At 36.1% G+C, this 17904-nt stretch overlaps 1 protein-coding gene across 12 annotated transcripts in view; it reads right to left on the reverse strand.

Moving 5' to 3' along the window:
- FOXP2 (forkhead box P2) overlaps positions 1-17904 on the reverse strand; it is a 568904-nt gene that overhangs the window by 472296 nt on the left and 78704 nt on the right. The window contains exon 3 of one of the 12 annotated variants that reach the window (XM_073238563.1): positions 10317-10363. The exons of the other annotated variants lie outside the window; for them this stretch is intronic. The gene's annotated coding sequence lies outside the window, so the exon portion shown is untranslated. The remainder of the gene's footprint in view (positions 1-10316; positions 10364-17904) is intronic. 12 annotated transcript variants of the gene reach the window in all.

Consider the following 17904-nt stretch of genomic DNA (forward strand, 5'->3'; position numbering starts at 1 on the left):
GTATTTGTTATTAAGTAATAAGTAAAGGTAATTTATCTGGTATTAGCCAGCATATACCTACTTACCCATTCATTAATCTACTTACATATATATGTTATTTTGATATAATTTCAAAATTACAAGGGTTATATAATATTTTAAAAGTAGAATTGACACTAAATATTAAGGGATATTGTGGTAGTTAATTTTGTGTGTCAACTTTGTTATGCTATTGAACTAAGGTATTTCATCAAACCCAGTCTAAATGTCACTGTGGAAGTAATTTTTAGATGGGATATATATTTCAGTAAAGCAGGTCATCCTCCATAATGTGGGTGGGTTTCATCCAACGTCCCAAAAGCCTTTAGAGAAAAAAGACAGAGATCTCCCCAGGTAAAGGGAATCCTGGCCTAAACTGCCTTCGGACTTAAGATGCAACATCAACTCTTACAAGGATATCTAGCCTATATTTCAGATTTGCCAGCCCCCAATCCTTTAAATAACCCCCCTATGCACATGCACACTCATATATATACATCCTGTTGGTTCTGTTTCTCTGGAGAACTCTATTAAAGGGACTGACAGCACTCAAGCCAAGGTTGGGATGCTCTAGAGGGGCTTCTGTATCAGGTATAAGTTAGTCTAGATGATTTCTGTGGCCACTATCAATGCTTCTTCATGATTGCCAGTGACCTATTCTTTCCAATCAGTATGTCTTTGGGTGTCATATGGTTTATTGCTTAGATGGGTTTATAGTTACTAACTGAAACATATAGGCAGCTGACATATACAGTAAAAATACTGATAAAAAATAATAGCAACTTAAATGCCCATTTGATAAATAAATAGACACAAAAGATGTGGTGCATATATACAAAGGAGTATTATTCAGCCACAAAGAAGAATGAAATCTTGCCATTTATGACAAGATGGATAGACCTAAAGGGCATTATGCTAAGTGAAATAAGTCAGATAGAGAAAGATATATACTGCATGATTTCACTCATATGTGGACTCTAAAAAACAAAATAAATGAACAAACAAAACAGAAGTAGACTCACAGACACAGAGAACAAACTGGTGTTGCCATAGGGGAGGTGCATAAAGGAATGGGTGAAGAGGTGAATGGGGAAAACATTAGTGACAATGTTTGATATTTTGATATGGGTGATAGTTATATGAGCATATACACATGTCAAAACTTACTGAGCTGTACCCTAAAATTTATGTATGTTATTGCATTTACCTCAATTTTTAAAAAGACATACTAAGAGAAACAATAATAGTAACCTTTATCACAATTGAACAATGGTATAGCCTATATACATACTATTCTTTCACGTATCTATTACATTTGAATTTTTCAACAATCCTATGTCACATATAGCTTATATTTCATTATATTTCAAACAAAGAAACTAACATTAAAGAGGCATACCACTACTTAGGGAAGGAATTAGGAATAGATACCACTAGAAGCTTTTTTACCTTAGCATTACCTCTTGTTTTATATAAGGACTGAATCCATAGGAACTGGACTTCTATGTAATGAATTGTTACCCTAGAATTCATATGTGAAAGCCCTAATCCCCAGTGCGATGGTATGTGAAGATGAGGCCTTTGGGAGGTTAGCAGGTTTAGAAGAGGTCATGAAGGTGGGGCCCTCGTGATGGGATTACTGCATATGTAGGAGACATCAGAGATTTCTCTCCCTCCTATTCCACTTTTCCCTCTTCCCTTCCTTCCTCTTTCTCCCATTCTCTCTCTCTTTCTACTATACGAGGATAAAGTCAGAAGGCAAGCCAGGAAGAAACTCTCACCAGAACTCAACCATACAGATGCCTTTATTTGAACTTCCAGTCTCCAGAATGGTGAGAAACAAATTTCTGTTGTTTAAGACACCCAGTATATGTATTTTGTTGTGGCAGCCAGTGCTAATACATGGATTGTATACAAACATTAGGTGTTATCAAATGCTACAATCTACTCAAACAATAATCGTGAAAATTTATTGTAAAAAACAAGTTAAATTATACTAATGAAAGAGAAAGGAGACATAAACAGGTGCAACTTGGACATGAGGACACACCTGAGTTACTAACAAAGTATATTAAACACAAATTGTTGGTCTCAAACCCAGAGTATGATTCAAGAAGTCTGGGTGTTGGCCCCACAATTTATATTAATAACAATAGTTCCTAAGTGATACTGATGCTGAATGATATTTTACAAATGACTGATACAGACTAATAAAAGGTATAAATCACAATCTATTAAGAGCACTGAGGGTGCATTTTGAACACAAACATACACAGAATACGAAACTGGATTTCTAAGATTCTAACCTTGGGTATCTTAAGTGGGGCATACTTTCAAAAGAAACTATTTTAAATTTCTTCTGTATGCTTTAATAATCTCCAGGTTTAGGGCATTATTAATCTACAGTTACCTAATTAGCCAAGAGAGTATGTTTCATTCCTTTAATTAGATGCAACAGAAAAACTAGGTTAAGAAAATATTATTTAGTGAAAGATCTTTACTACAAAATTCTTAATCTGAAATACACAATTAAAAAAACCAAGTTTTTATTTCTAAACTGTACACATTGTCAAAAAATAATTTGTTATTTTGAATATATTTGATATGCATCATTAAATTCTTGTGGATACTCCCTATTTATTCAGGAAGCCCTTTCTTCCTGGGCAGGATGACTATAGCTAGTCTAACATTAGGCAGAGGGAAACAAACAGATAGAGCTACATTATCAAAAAAACACATAAAAATTTTAAAATGATCATCTAACAGAGAAAAGCAACTCTACCAGTTAGCTTTAAGAATAGGAAGATTCACATACATGATCAATTAATACATGATAAAGGAGCCATGGATATATAATAGGGAAATTACAGCCTCTTCAACAGCTGGTGTTGGCAAAACTGGACAACTACATGTCAGAGAATGAAATTGGATTATTGTCTAACCCCATACATAAAAGTAATCCCAAAACGGATTGAAGAACTGAATATAAGTCATGAAACCATAAAACTCTTAGAAGAAAACATAGGCAAAACTCTCTTGAATATAAACATGAGCAACTTTTTCCTGAACGCATCACCTTGGGCAAGGGAAACAAAATAAAAATTAAATAAATGGGACTACATCAGGCTAAAAAGCTTCTGTACAGCAAAGGACACTCTATCAGCAGAACAAAAATTCATCCTACAGTATGGGAAAATATATTCATAAATGACATATCCAACAAGGGGTTAACATCCAATATATATAAAGAACTCACATGCTTCAACATCCAAAAAGCAAATAACCCTATTAAAAAAATGGGCAGAGGATATGAATAGACAATTCTCCAAAGAAGAAATTCAGATGGCCAACAGACACATGAAAAGATGCTCCACATCGCTAATTATCAGAGAAATGCAAATTAAAACCACAATGAGGTATCACCTCACACCAGTTAGGATGGCCAACAAAGAACAGAATAGGAACAACAAATGCTGGTGAGGATGTGGAGAAAGGGGAACCCTCCTACACTGCTGGTGGGAATGTAAACTAGTTCAACCATTGTGGAAAGCAGTATGGAAGTTCCTCAAAAAACTAAAAATAGAAATACCATTTGACCCAGGAAATTCACTCTTAGGAATTTACCCTAAGAATGCAGGAGCCCAGTTTCAGAAAGACATATGCACCCGTATGTTTATTGCAGCACTATTTACAATAGCCAAGAAATGGAAGCACCCTAAGTGTCCATCAGTAGATGAATGGATAAAGAAGATGAGGTACATATACACAATGGAATATTATTCAGCCATTAGAAGAAAACAAATCCTACCATTTGCAACAACATAGATGGAGCTAGAGGGTTTTATGCTCAGTGAAATAAGCCATGCAGAGAAAGACAAGTACCAAATGGTTTCACTCATCTGTGGAGCATAAGAACAAAGCAAAAGCTGAAGGAACAAAACAGCAGCAGACTCACAGAACCCAAAAATGGACTAACAGTTGCCAAAGGGAAAGGAACTGAGGGTGGGTGCGTGGGAAGGGAGGGAAAGGGGGAATAAGGGGTGTTACAATTAGCACACTTAATGTAATGGGGTCACAGGGAAGGCAGTACAGCACAGAGAAGACAAGTAGTGACTCTATGGCATCTTACTACACTGATGGACAGTGACTGTAATGGGGTGTGTGGTGGGGACTTGAAAATGGGGGGTATACCACAATACTGCAAATATAATTGAATATTAACGATACAAAAAAAAGAATAGTAAGTTTCAGTAATGTTTGCTCAACGAATGGATGAAATTATTTAAAATAGCAGTAATGAGTTATATATAATGAACAGCTTATGTATCACTTATTGTATAGAATGATTTGAAATGTATATATCCATAGACAAAAGTACACATTTATGAACACATGTATAATATATATATATACACAGTTATAAGCAACAATGAAAAATGCTTGAGAATACTGTATGTTATGTATTGAATGAACTACTAGTAAAATTAAGCTTGAGTATGGAAAGTAATTGTAATTAACAGGATGTGTAAATATTTAAGATAAATGTGCAGCAAGATGATAAAGTATATCTGAATTCAATTCCTAACTTTGCCATTTTCTGTGTGTAAACTATAGCAAGTCACTTGATCTCTCCTGGTCTCTTTCTTCAACAACAGAATGTCCCTCAGGAAATTTGTTCCTTGAAGCAGAAATGAGACGCCTAAGGTTTTATGCATTTCTGCTTTTCTTTACTATACTTCTGCGTTCCTCTCCTATGTGAAAAGTGACTCAATGTCTACTTCACAGTTATTAGAATGCCCGAAGACAGATTCGCAAACCAACAACCAAACCAGGTTAGTGGAGTTTGGTTAATGTATTCACTTTAGATATTTCTTAAATTCCAAGAAAAATGGATTACAAAATTAATGTTTAAAATCTAGCATATATTAAACCAAATTTATAGAATATTTGGATAAAGCAATTTTGTACATATAAGAATAACAATTTAATTTAAGTCTCTTATTTTTAATTATGCCCTTGATCTGTGTTTACAGTAGCATTATATATTCCAGTTAATCCCAAAAATTAATAACAGAAAAAATTACTTGTGGTCTCACTACAAACAAATGTTTATGTCTCAAAAGTATATTTTGTATATAAAGTTATTATAATATAAAAATGGAAAATAACTCCTATATCAGCACATCAATTACTCCAGCTTTAATTCAAAACAAAAGAAGAAAAAAGAAAAGACAATGTCTCATATAAATCTTTCAGAATCCACACAGTAAGTTTGAATAAACAGCGTTGCTGCTTTTTCCATGTAGTATGGAGGATTTAGTAGTATTTTCTCTCTTTAATTCAGTAAGGGTAGGGAAAGGTTTTCCTTACATACAAAAGAAAAACTTAAAATTAAGAAGATAAAACAAAAATAAAATATCCATGAAATAACACAATGTTAAGAAGAAGTAGGATTTAAAAGGAAATCAAAGGAAGGGAGAGCAGCTAAAAAGACTGAAAGAAAGATAAAGGGCAAAGGATTAAAAATTAAACAGAAAAGATTAAAGAAAGAAAGGCAAAAAGCAATGCAGTAGGATTTAAGAAGCCAGTAAAAAGATATGCAGTGATGACAAAGGAATAGCAAGCCCCAAAGCTCAAAGTGATGAAAAGAGAAAGAAGAAGAAAGTAAAATAAAAGCAGTTGTAAATTAATTTTAAACAAAATATATGAATGATCCTACGTTAATGGCTTTCAGGTTTTTTTCATATTCTTGGCTATGTTACTGATAAAAAGTAAAAACAGCCTTATGCACAGGAGACTGAGGCAGTATGTCTGATGCGCAGGATACAGCGTGGGTCAGTAAGAAGTGCACTGCCTCTGCAGACTTTCTGATGTTGTATACAAGTAGCTTCCCTTTCTTTATTTTAATTTTTTTTGGTATCATTAACATACAATTACATGACCAACATTGTGGTTACTAGATTCCCCCCATTTTCAAGTCACCACTACATACCCCATTATAGTCACTGTCCATCAGCATAGTAAGATGCTATAGAATCACTACCTGTCTTCTCTGTGCTATACTGCCTTCCCCATGTCTCCCTGGTTACATTATCTGTGCTAATCTTAATGCCCCCTTTTCCCTTATACCTCCCTTCCCACCCATCCTCCCCAGCCCGTTACCCTTTGGTAACTGTTAGTCCATTCTTGGGTTCTTTGAGTCTGTTGCTGTTTTGTTCCTTCAGTTTTTGCTTTGTTCTTATGCCCCACAGATGAGTCAAGTCATTTGATACTTACCTTTCTCCACCTGGCTTATTTCACTGAGCATAATACCCTCTAGCTCCATCCATGTTGTTGCAAATGTAGAATCTGTTTTCTTCTTATGGCTGAATAATATTCCATTGTGTATATGTACCCCATCTTCTTTATCCATTCATCTTCTGATGGACACTTAGGGTGCTTCCATTTCTCAGCTATTGTAAATAGTGCTGTGATAAACATAAGGGTGCATATGTCTTTCTGAAACTGGGCCCCTGCATTCTTAGGGTAAATTCCTAGGAGTGGAATACCTGGGTCAAATGGTATTTCTACTTTTAGTGTTTTGAGGAAACTCCACACTGCTTTCCACAATGGTTGAACGAGTTTACATTCCCACTAGCACCGTAGGGAGTGTTCCCCTTTCTCCACATCCTAACCAGCATTTGTTGTTATTTGTCTTTTGGATGGTGGCCATCCTAACTAGTGTGAGGTGATATCTCATTGTGGTTTTAATTTGCATTTCTCTGATGACAAGTGATGTGGAGCATCTTTTCATGTGTGTCTTGGCCATCTGAATTTCTTCTTTGGAGAACTGTCTGTTCAGCTTCTCTGCCCATTTTTTAATTGGATTATTTGCTTTTTGTTTGTTGAGGTGTGTGAGCTCTTTATATATTTTGGATGTCAACCCTTTATCGGATCTGTCATTTATGAATATATTCTCCCATACTGTAGGATGCCTTTTTGTTCCACTAATGATGTCTGTTTGAACAGAAGATTTTTAGTTTGATATTGTCTCATTTGTTCATTTTTGCTTTTGTTTCCCTTGCCCGGGGAGACATGTTCATGAAGAAGATGCTCATGTTTATATTCAAGAGATTTTTGCCTGTTTTCTTCCAAGAGTTTTATGGTTTCATTACTTACATTCAGGTCTTTGATCCATTTTGAGTTTACTTTTGTGTATGGAGTTAGACAATAATCCAGTTTCATTCTCTTACATGTAGCTGTCCAGTTTTGCCAACACCAGCTATTGAAGAGATTGTCATTTCCCCTTTATATGTCCATGGCTCCTTTATCATATATTAATTGACCATATATACTTGGGTTTATATCTGGACTCTCTACTATGTTGTACTAATCCATGGGTCTGTTCTTGTGCCAGTACCAAATTATCTTGATTACTGTGGCTTTGTAGTAGAGCTTGAAGTTGGGAAGTGAGATCCCCCCTGGCCTTATTCTTCCTTCTCAGGATTGCTTTGGCTATTTGGGGTCTTTTGCAGTTTCATATGAATTTTAGAACTATTTGTTCCAGTTTGCTGAAGAATGCTTTCAGTATTTTGATAGGGATTGCATTGAATCTGTAGATTGCTTTAGGCAGGATGGCCATTATGACAATATTAATTCTTCCTAGCCAAGAGCATGGGATGAATTTCCATTAAGTACTGTCCTCTTTAATTTCTCTGAGGAGTGAGTTGTAGTTTTCAGGGTTTAGGTCTTTCACTTCCTTTGTTGGGATTATTCTTAGGTATTTTATTTTTTTTGATGCAATTGTGGATGGAATTGTGGAATTGTTTTCCTAATTTCTGACTTCCCTTTCTGTTCCATGCTACACATCACAGTTTTCTAATTTACATATTGAAGAGATTCTCACCTATTTCTGATGTTCTTAGCTGACTAAATGTTGTGACTTTATTTATAGCTCATCAGTGAATTTCTGAAACCAGTAGCTTATTTTATAGTCCAATAAAATGCATTATAAAGAACTACCTGAATTACAAAGGAGACTTTCTTTTAAATAATTAAGCACAGTCTTTCTGAGCAGTGGTAGTGAAATAGAGAGTTTCAAATATTTGAAACATTTTTAGTTGTCATAATAATTGATGGAAACTACTAATACTTAATAGGTATGGGTGAGGAATGCTACATATCCTGCAACTTCCTGTGGGGCACTCTTTTAGGTTATAAATATGTTTATAATAATTTAAACCTCCTTTAGATCAGGGACCACAGATGCTCAGTGAATGTTTACTGAATGATTAAATGAAGTATGATGCAAATAAAACATTATCATTCCAACACAGTGCATAGTTTTCCATTTATGTATATTTGTATTAAGGTGTAGAAATGTTTTCACTATACAAAAAGTAATGTATCCTGATGTGACTACTTTAAGTTTATACAGCACCTTTTTAAAATACCACCTCTCCTGTAAATGTTAGGGACAATGCAACTTTAAATAGTAATATAGCAGTAAATAATAAAATCATAAAACCTCTACAATGAGTTTTTATTTGTGTAAACAATGTTAAGTGAAATACAAATTACCACTGACTGTCATATACATTGCTCTATAAAATGATCTCGATTATTTCTAAAACAAAAAATAAGTACATGTACAGCCACTTTGGAAGACTGTTTGGCAGTTCATTATAAAGCTAAACATAGTCTTAACATAGAACCCAGAAATTATGGTCTATGTACATATTTCAAGTAACTTGAAAACATGTCCACACAAAAATCTGCACAAGAATGTTTACAAAAGCCTTATAATTGTCAAAGTTTGGAAGCAACAACTATGCCCTCCAATAAATGAATGGATACACAAACTATGACAGATCCATACAAGGGAATGTTATTCAACAATAAAAAGAAATGAGCTATCATATCAAGCCATGAAAAGACATGGAAGAACCTTAAATGCATATTAAGTCAAAGAAATCAGTCTGAAAATGCTACACACTGTACAGTTTCAACTACACTGACACTCTATAAAAGGCAAAATTACAGTGATAATAAAAGATCAGTTGTCAGTGGTTTGAAAGGGAAGGAGAGAGAAAAACAGCTGGAACATGGCATTTTTAGAGCAGTGAAATCACTCTGTATGTAGTGTAATGTTGGAAACAGAATGCTATATATTTGTCAAAACCTACAGAACTGTACCACACAAAATATGAACCGTAACGCGAACTCTTGAATTTAGTTAACTATAATATATCAATTTTGGTTCATCAACTGTAGCAAATGTACCACACTAACTCAAAATGTTAGTAGCAGAGGAAACTTGGAGGGGTGTAATATGGGAACTCTTCGTACTTACTGTTCTTTTTTTTCTGAAAACCTGAAACTTCTCTAGAAAAAAAATCTGTTAGTTATACAAAGTTAATTAATGAGATTATATGTTCATAATCTTTCTGTGGAAAAGTGTTATGGGTGGGATGATACCGTATGTCCTTTAAGCATTTGTGCTTAAGTGTCTGGCTGCATATGTGCCTCTAGTGAAAGCTCAAATTTTATCCCCATTCTCACAGCAAATCACTCTCTAGGGAGGTGGGGAACTAATAAGTATAGATGAAGTTAAATACTTTTATTGGACCACGAAGCATGTTCTCTCATATCTGTGTCAAAATGTAATGTGAACTTCCAGTTCAAAACATGTATTTACCCCTTCTCCCTCCATAAACCATACAGAAAAGACAGCTAAATAGTGGTCAATAATCGAATAAGTGTATAAAGATATAAATATCAACAGAGAAGACAACAGAAACAAAATTTTGGAATGTGGAAAGCTAACATATGAATTATAGTTGAAAAAGCTGAATTCTGGGCTAACACTGGGGGCAAGTCAAGAAGCTATCTGATACATAATATAGAAGCCCAAAATTTTGTAGCACTAGGTACCTCTGGAATAAGACCGAAGACATTTGAGAAGAATTAGACTCTTTTCCCTCCCCTATTCCATACAACCAGACAACTCCCCTCCTTCATCCCAAATAGAAACTCATCTTACTATCTGACACCAATTCTTCTTCTTATATTGAATTTCCTTGCAATTTCTCATACTGAATGCATGTATTTTACTTTTTTTCTTTTTTTTCTTGGAAGAAGGATAGGAATGGATAGTAAGAGACAGAGAAAGGGAAGAAGGCAGGGAGGGAGGTAAAGAAGAAAGGAAGGATTGAGAGAAAAAAATCAGTAAGACATAAATGCATTAAGAACTGGGAGCAAACATAACTTAGTAGTATTCAGTGATAAGGAGAGAAACAGTAGTAGGAGATGGTACTCACCATGTTAGTTATAAACATACAAATACTTCCCTTGGGTCCTCACGGTCCTACAGGGAATAATGGGACACATCAAATGAGTACATATGCCTTCTTTTTCCCTCCTGCACTATCTCAACTAACCTAAAATAAAACATCCTCAATAAATATATTCATAAACATCCATTCACCTGCATGAAAATACCTGTAAAGAATCAGTACAGCCAAGAAAAGAACAACACTAAAAGCAATAAATTATGGAATTATATGGAGCCACAAGTGAAATAAAGAAAAAAGTATGTCTTTAACCATTATTGGAACCACCTGTTATTTAGTATGCTCTAAAGAATTAAAGGAATAAAAGTGAAACAGTCAAAAGCAGTCCTGGGGTGGAGCCAAGATGGCAGCATGAGTAGAGCAGTGGACATTTCCTCCCAAAACCATATATATTTTTGAAAATTCAACAAATACAACTATCCCTAAAAGAGAGACCAGAAGATACAGGACAACAGCCAGGCTACATCCACACCTGCGAGAACCCAGCACCTCGCGAAGGGGGTAAGATACAAGCTGCGGCCCAGCGGGACCCGAGCACCCCTCACCCCTGCTCCTAGCGGGAGGAGAGGAGTCAGAGCGGGGAGGGAGAGGGAGCCCAGGACTGCTAAACACCCAGCCCCAGCCATCTGCACCAGAGCGCAGACATAGTGTGTGCATGGGGTGCTGGATACTAGGGAAAGGGGACAGTAAAACCTGTGAGTAGGTCCCCACAGCCAGCGCCCCTGTGACAAGGAAAAGTGAGTGCTTTTTGAAAGACTTAAAGGGACAGGGACCCAACAGCTGGATGGAAGCATCCCAGGACACAGCCCAGAAGCTGGGAATCCCGGGGAACTCTGGGCACTCTAATCCCCTGGGTGGCAGCGCTGCTCAGAGGCCCCTCATGGAGATAAACAGCCTCCTGCCTGTTTCCCCTCCGATGCCACTCAGCCATAGTGGAGAAGCAGCCTGAGGCAGTTGGGCAGAGCTTCTTTCACAGCGGCCGGGCAAGAATTAGAAACCCTGTCTGCATGCAGCTGCCAGCACAAGACGCTAGGGGTCGCTGTTCTCCCAGGAGAGGAAGGCCACAACTAGCAAGAATGGAAATTCTCCCAGCCAACACATGCACCAGCTCCCCACAACTACCTCTATTGCCATGAAAAGGCAGAAGAATTTGATACAGACCAGACTAACCCAGACATCCTCCCCTGAAAAGGAATCTGGGGAGATAGACCTAACCAATCACCCTGAAAAGGAATTCAAAATAAAGGTCATAACCATGCTGATGGAGCTACAGAGAAATACACAAGAGCTAAGGGATGACATCTGGAAGGAGATTACAAAAATGAAACAATCTCTGGAAGGATTTATAGGCAGAATGGATAAGATGCAAGAGGCCATTGATGGAATAGAAACCAGAGAAGAGGAACACATAGAAGCTGATGCAGAGAGAGATAAAAGAAGCTCCAGGAATGAATCAATGTTAAGAGAACTGTGTGACCAATCCAAACAGAACAATATCCGCATTATAGGGGTACCAGAAAAAGAAGAGAGAGAAAAAAGGATAGAAAGTGTATTTGAAGAAATAATTGCTGAAAACATCCCGTACTGGGGGAGGAAATAATCGTTCAGATCATGGAAGTACACAGAACTCCAAAAAGAAGGGACCCAAGGAGGACAACACCAAGACACACAATAATTAAAGTGGGAAAGATCAAAGACAAGGACAAAGTATTAAAGGCAGCCAGAGAGAAAAAAAAGGTTACCTACAAAGGAAAACCCATCAGGCTATCATCAGACTTCTCAACAGAAACCCTACAGGCCAGAAGAGAATGGCATGATATACTTATTGCAATGAAACAGAAGGGCCTCAAAACAAGACTACTGTACCCAGCACGATTATCATTTAAATATGAAGGAGGGATTAAACAATTCCCAGACAAGCAAAAGCTGAGGGAATTTGCCTCCCACAAACCACCTCTACAGGATATTTTAGAGGGACTGCCCTAGATGGGAGCACTCCTAAGGCTAAACACATGTCACCAGATAAAATAAAATCACAGCAAAGAAAGAAGATCAACTAAATACTAACTAAAGGCAAAAAATAAAATCAACTACAGACAAAAACAGTTAAAGGAAACACAGAAGAGCACAGAATACAACACCCAACATATAAAGAATGGAGGAAGATGAATAAGAGGGGAGAGAAATAAAGAATCACCAGATGGTGTCTATAATAGCTCAATAAGCGAGTTAAGTTAAGCAGTGAGATACTAAAGAAGCTAACCTTGAACCTTTGGTTACCACAAATCTAAAGCCTGCAATGACAGTAAGTACATATTTTCCAATAATCACCCTACATGTAAATGGACTGAATGCACCAATCAAAAGACACAGAGTAACAGAATGGATAAAAAAGCAAGACCCATTTATATGCTCCTTACAAGAGACCCACCACAAATCCAAAGACATGCAAAGACTAAAAGTCAAGGGATGAAAAAAGATATTCCATGCAAACAACAGGGAGAAAAAAGCAGGTGTTGCAGTACTAGTATCAGACAAAATAAACTTCAAAACAAAGAAAGTAACAAGAGATAAAGAAGGACATTACATAATGATTAAGAGCTCAGTCCAACAAGAGTATATAACCATTATAAATATATATGCACCCAACACAGGAACATCAGCATATGTGAAACAAATACTAACAGAACTAAAGGAGGAAATAGAATGCAATGCATTCATTTTAGGAGACTTCAACACACCACTCACTCCAAAGGATAGATCCACCAGACAGGAAATAAGTAAGGACACAGAGGCACTGAACAACACACTAGAACAGATGGACCTAAAAGACATCTATAGAACTCTACACCCAAAAGCAGCAGGATACACATTCTTCTCAAGTGCACATGGAACATTCTCCAGAATAGACCATATACTAGGCCACAAAAAGAGTTTCAGTAAATTCCAAAAGATTGAAATCCTACCAACCAACTTTTCAGCCCACAAAGGCATAAAACTAGAAATAAATTGTACACAGAAAGCAAGAAGGCTCACAAACACATGGAGCTTAAAAACATGCTCTTAAATAATCAATGGATCAATGACCAAATTAAAATGGAGATCCAGCAATATATGGAAACAAATGACAACAGCAACACAAAGCCCCAACTTCTGTGGGACGCAGTGAAAGCAGTCTTAAGAGGAAAGTAGACAGAAATCCAGGCATATTTAAAGAAGGAAGAACAATCCCAAATGAATACTCTAAAGAAACAATTATTGAAATTGGAAAAAGAAGAACAAATGAGGCCTAAAGTCAGCAGAAGGATGGACATAATAAAGATCAGAGAAGAAATAAATAAAATTGAGAATAAAACAATAGAAAAAAATCAATGAAACCAAGAGCTGTTTCTTTGAGAAAATAAAATAAATAAGCCTCTAGCCAGACTTATTAAGAGAAAAAGAGAATCAACACACATCAACAGAATCAGAAACGAGAAAGGAAAATCACGATGGACCCCACAGATATACAAAGAATTATTAGAGAATACTATGAAAACCCGTATGCTAACAAGCTGGAAAACGTAGAAGAACTGGACAACTTCTCAGAAAAATACAACCTTCCAAGACTGACCAAGGAAGAAACACAAAATCTAAACAAATCAAATACCAGCAAAGAAATTGAAGTGGTAATTAAAAAACTACCCAGGAACAAACCCCTCGGCCAGATGGATTTACCTTGGAATTTTATCAGACATACAAAGAAGACATAATACCCATTCTCCTTAGAGTTTTCCAAAAAATAGAAGAGGAGGGAATACTTCCAAACTCATTCAATGAAGCCAACATTACCCTAATACCAAAACCAGGCAAAGACCCCACCAAAAAAGAAAATTACAGACCAATATCCCTGATGAATGTAGATGCAAAAATACTCAACAAAATATTAGCAAACCGAATTCAAAAATACATCAAGAAGGTACTACACCGTGACCAAGTGGGATTCATCCCAAGGATGCATCCCAAGGACTCATCTGATAAGGAGTTAACATCCAAAATATATAAAGAACTCATATGCCTTAAAACTCAAAAAAACAAATAACCCGATTAAAATATGGGCAGAAGACCTTAACAGACATTTCTCCAAAGAAGAAATACAAATGGCCAACAGGCACATGAAAAAAGATGGCCCACATCACAAAGCATCAGGGAAATGCAAATCAAACCCACAATGAGATACCACCTCATTAGTACGACCAATATCCAAAAGCAAGAAATAAAATGTTAGTGAAGATGGGGAGAAATGGGAATCCTCCTACACTGTTGGTGGGAATGTAAATTGGTGCAACCAATGTGGAAGGCAGTATGGAGCTTCCTCAAAAAACTAAAAAATAGAAAAACCATTTGATCCAGTAATCAAACTTCAAGGAATTTACCCAAAGCAAACAAAATCCCTCATTTGAAGATATATGTACCCCTATGTTTATCGTCACACTATTTACAATAGCCAAGATATGGAAGCAATCCAAGTGTACATCAGTAGATGAATAGATAAATAAGAAATAGTACATATACACAATGAAATATTATTCAGCCATGAAAAGGAAAGAAATCAAGCCATTTGAGACAACATGGATGGACTTAAAGGGTATTATGCGAAGTAAAATAAGCCAGGTGGAGAAAGACAAATACCATATAATTTTACTTATATGGGGAATCTAAAAACAAAGCAAAAGAAAATGAACAAAATAGCAGTAGACTCATAGACACTGAAATGTGACTAGTGGTTACCAAGGGGGAGGGGTTAGGGTGGTGGGTGGAGATGGTGAAGGGGATAAAGGGGCATGATATTAACAATCATAATAAAAGTTGGTCATGGGGATGGTAGTATAGCATGGAGCATACAGTTGACAATTCTGTAACATCTTCCTATGCTAATAGATAGTAACTGCACTAGAGGGGGTGAGTATTTAGTAATATGGGTAACTGTTGAACCACTGTGTTGTACATCTGAAACCAATATAAGATTGTATATCAATGATATGTCAATAAAAAGTTATCAAAAAAATAAAGAAAAATACTTTCCCTCAAAAAAGAGGAGGGAAATAGGAGACAAATATAATTATGGGATTTATTTTTCTATATGTAATGTAAAAAGGTTACTGGTCAAATCTGTACATCATTGTAATGAAGCCTCCATTTTACTGTTAGAATCAGCTTGATAACCATATTTTAAGTCATAGAATAATAATAAAAGGCTACTGACATTCTGTAACAGGATGAAAAATATTTAATTATCAGAAGTTTGAGATATAGCCTTCTATAGAAATGGCAGAAATACTATTTAAAACAGTTGTTATATATGACAGAAAGGCAGTATCATATGATTTTGGTATATGGTAATCAGTGATTCAATCATAAGACAAAGTTATCAAGAAATAGTGTTAACTGAGCATAGGCTTCTGATATGGCAGTTGGAAGGTGTAACATATGAAAATAATCTATGCACTTTTTTTTGAATTCTGATTTTCTAAGTGGTTCCCTTTATCATATAAAGAACCATTACATTTCATTTCTGAGTAACTACGGAGATTAAAGAACTCAACTGTAGCTTATGAATTACTCTGAAAGCTACTCTATTTAAGTATTACACCTAGTCTCTTGTTTTTCATTGTCTAACACATGAGTTTATGAATAAACAAATAAGTTCATATATTTCAAATAGTAGACCACTGAAGTGTCCCCAGTTCTTTCATTCATTCAACAGATATTTACTGATCTAGAAAGGGTCAGGTCCTAGGCTAAGTAACAGTGCAAATAAAACTTAAGCATTCTATGACCCTATGAAATGTTCAGATTAATATCAAAACAAGCATTCAACAAATATATTTGCTACAAATAAGTAAGTGAAATGAGATGTGGAAGAGAACAAGAACTAGAGGAATGGGAGTTACTTTACACAGAGAGGTGAGCAAAAGCTACCAAAGAAAGCATCATTTGAACTGAGACTTAAAGGATAAGACGGATCAGTCCAGATATAGACAGGAGCATTCCAAGTAGTGGAAACAGCAAGTGCAAATGCCCTGAGGCAGGGAGGGTTTCAAGGACTGACAGAAAGCCAGCACTGTCAGGCAGAGTGAGCAAAGGAGATGGTGGCAACAGATGGAAGTAGGAAAGCCAGGGAGGAGCTATTATAGAGAACCATTCAAAGCCAAGGTGGAAGTTTATATTTTATTCCAAGTACATGTAAAAGCTGTAACACTGAGGAGTGACATGATCCAATTTACAGTTTTAGTAAAGCACTACGACTCTGCTCTGTACAAAATAAACTTCTGGTGGGGATTCTTGGCTGTTTTGGATGCCATGAGACCTTTTGTCAGTCTAATAATGGCTATGAATCACTTCTTGGAATAATATTTTTAAGTACATTAAATAAAATACATTGAATTACAAAAGAAACTAATTACACTGACACCTATTTCTATCAGGAATCCCAGGACACAAAGGATTCAGGGTTGAGAGGGCCTGCTGATGAACATGAATGAAAGTCACCAAGAGTTAGAATGCTGTTGCAGTGGTTATGGAGAGGTCAGGATGACATCAAGAAAACTTGGGGTTTCTGGGTTCTTTGCTTATTAGTGATGCCCAAATTTCTGAGCATGGATAAAACGTGTGTGTTCCTTATAGTCATCAAACTTATCTAAACTATCATTTGTTTTTTCTAAAGAATATTTTTTTTTTGTCAAAGGGGACCCAGAAGTTTAAATTAGACAACTTTTCTAATATGAATTGTTCTATGGGCAATCTGTCATTCTGTAAGCCCTGATTGATTACAGTGATAAGCAAGGATAACAAGAGCTAGTATTTACTAGCACTTGCTATGTTCCAGGCACTAAGCAAACTACTTCATATTGCAATTCTGGTTTAATTTCCATAACAAGCCTCTGAGTTAGGCTTTATTTTGGCCCCCTTTATTATAAGTGAGTAAATTAAAGCTCAGAGAAATTGAGTAATTTGCCCAATATCACACAGCCAGTAATTGTCAGTACTGAGAATGGAGCCCTGAACTAAATCTAGAGCCAGGTGTTCCTGAGCCTCCACTAAGTGCTCAGTAATTGGGTTGGCAATAATCAGAACCCAAAACAAGTATAAATCAAGGCCCAGATTTTCAGGGGCCAACAAAAAAGTTTAAAAGTATAACAAATACATATACAACATTAGTGGAATGTGGGAGACCATAAAAATATGTGCTTACTTTTGTGTTGCAAACATTAAACATTCAGAAAGAGGAGAGCACTGAATTTTGTGGGAAATGCTTTAAGTATAAGCTTTGAACTTTTTCTTTAAAAACGACATAAACTTTAGTAAGTTTAAAGTGAAAGAAGCATATTTTGCTAATGAATGCAATGAATACTAACAAAGTATTAGGGTACAGTCAACAGATGAACTTAACAGCAGACATTATAGATTTCTAGCCACCGAGCTGTGAGATATTAGAATGCTACTTAACTCTCGTACTCAATATTCTCACTGATAAAATCAGTTTAACATCTACTTATGAAATCATATGAATGTA

This window comes from Manis javanica, chromosome 6, assembly GCF_040802235.1.
Source record: "Manis javanica isolate MJ-LG chromosome 6, MJ_LKY, whole genome shotgun sequence".
NCBI classification, from domain to species: Eukaryota; Metazoa; Chordata; class Mammalia; order Pholidota; family Manidae; genus Manis; species Manis javanica.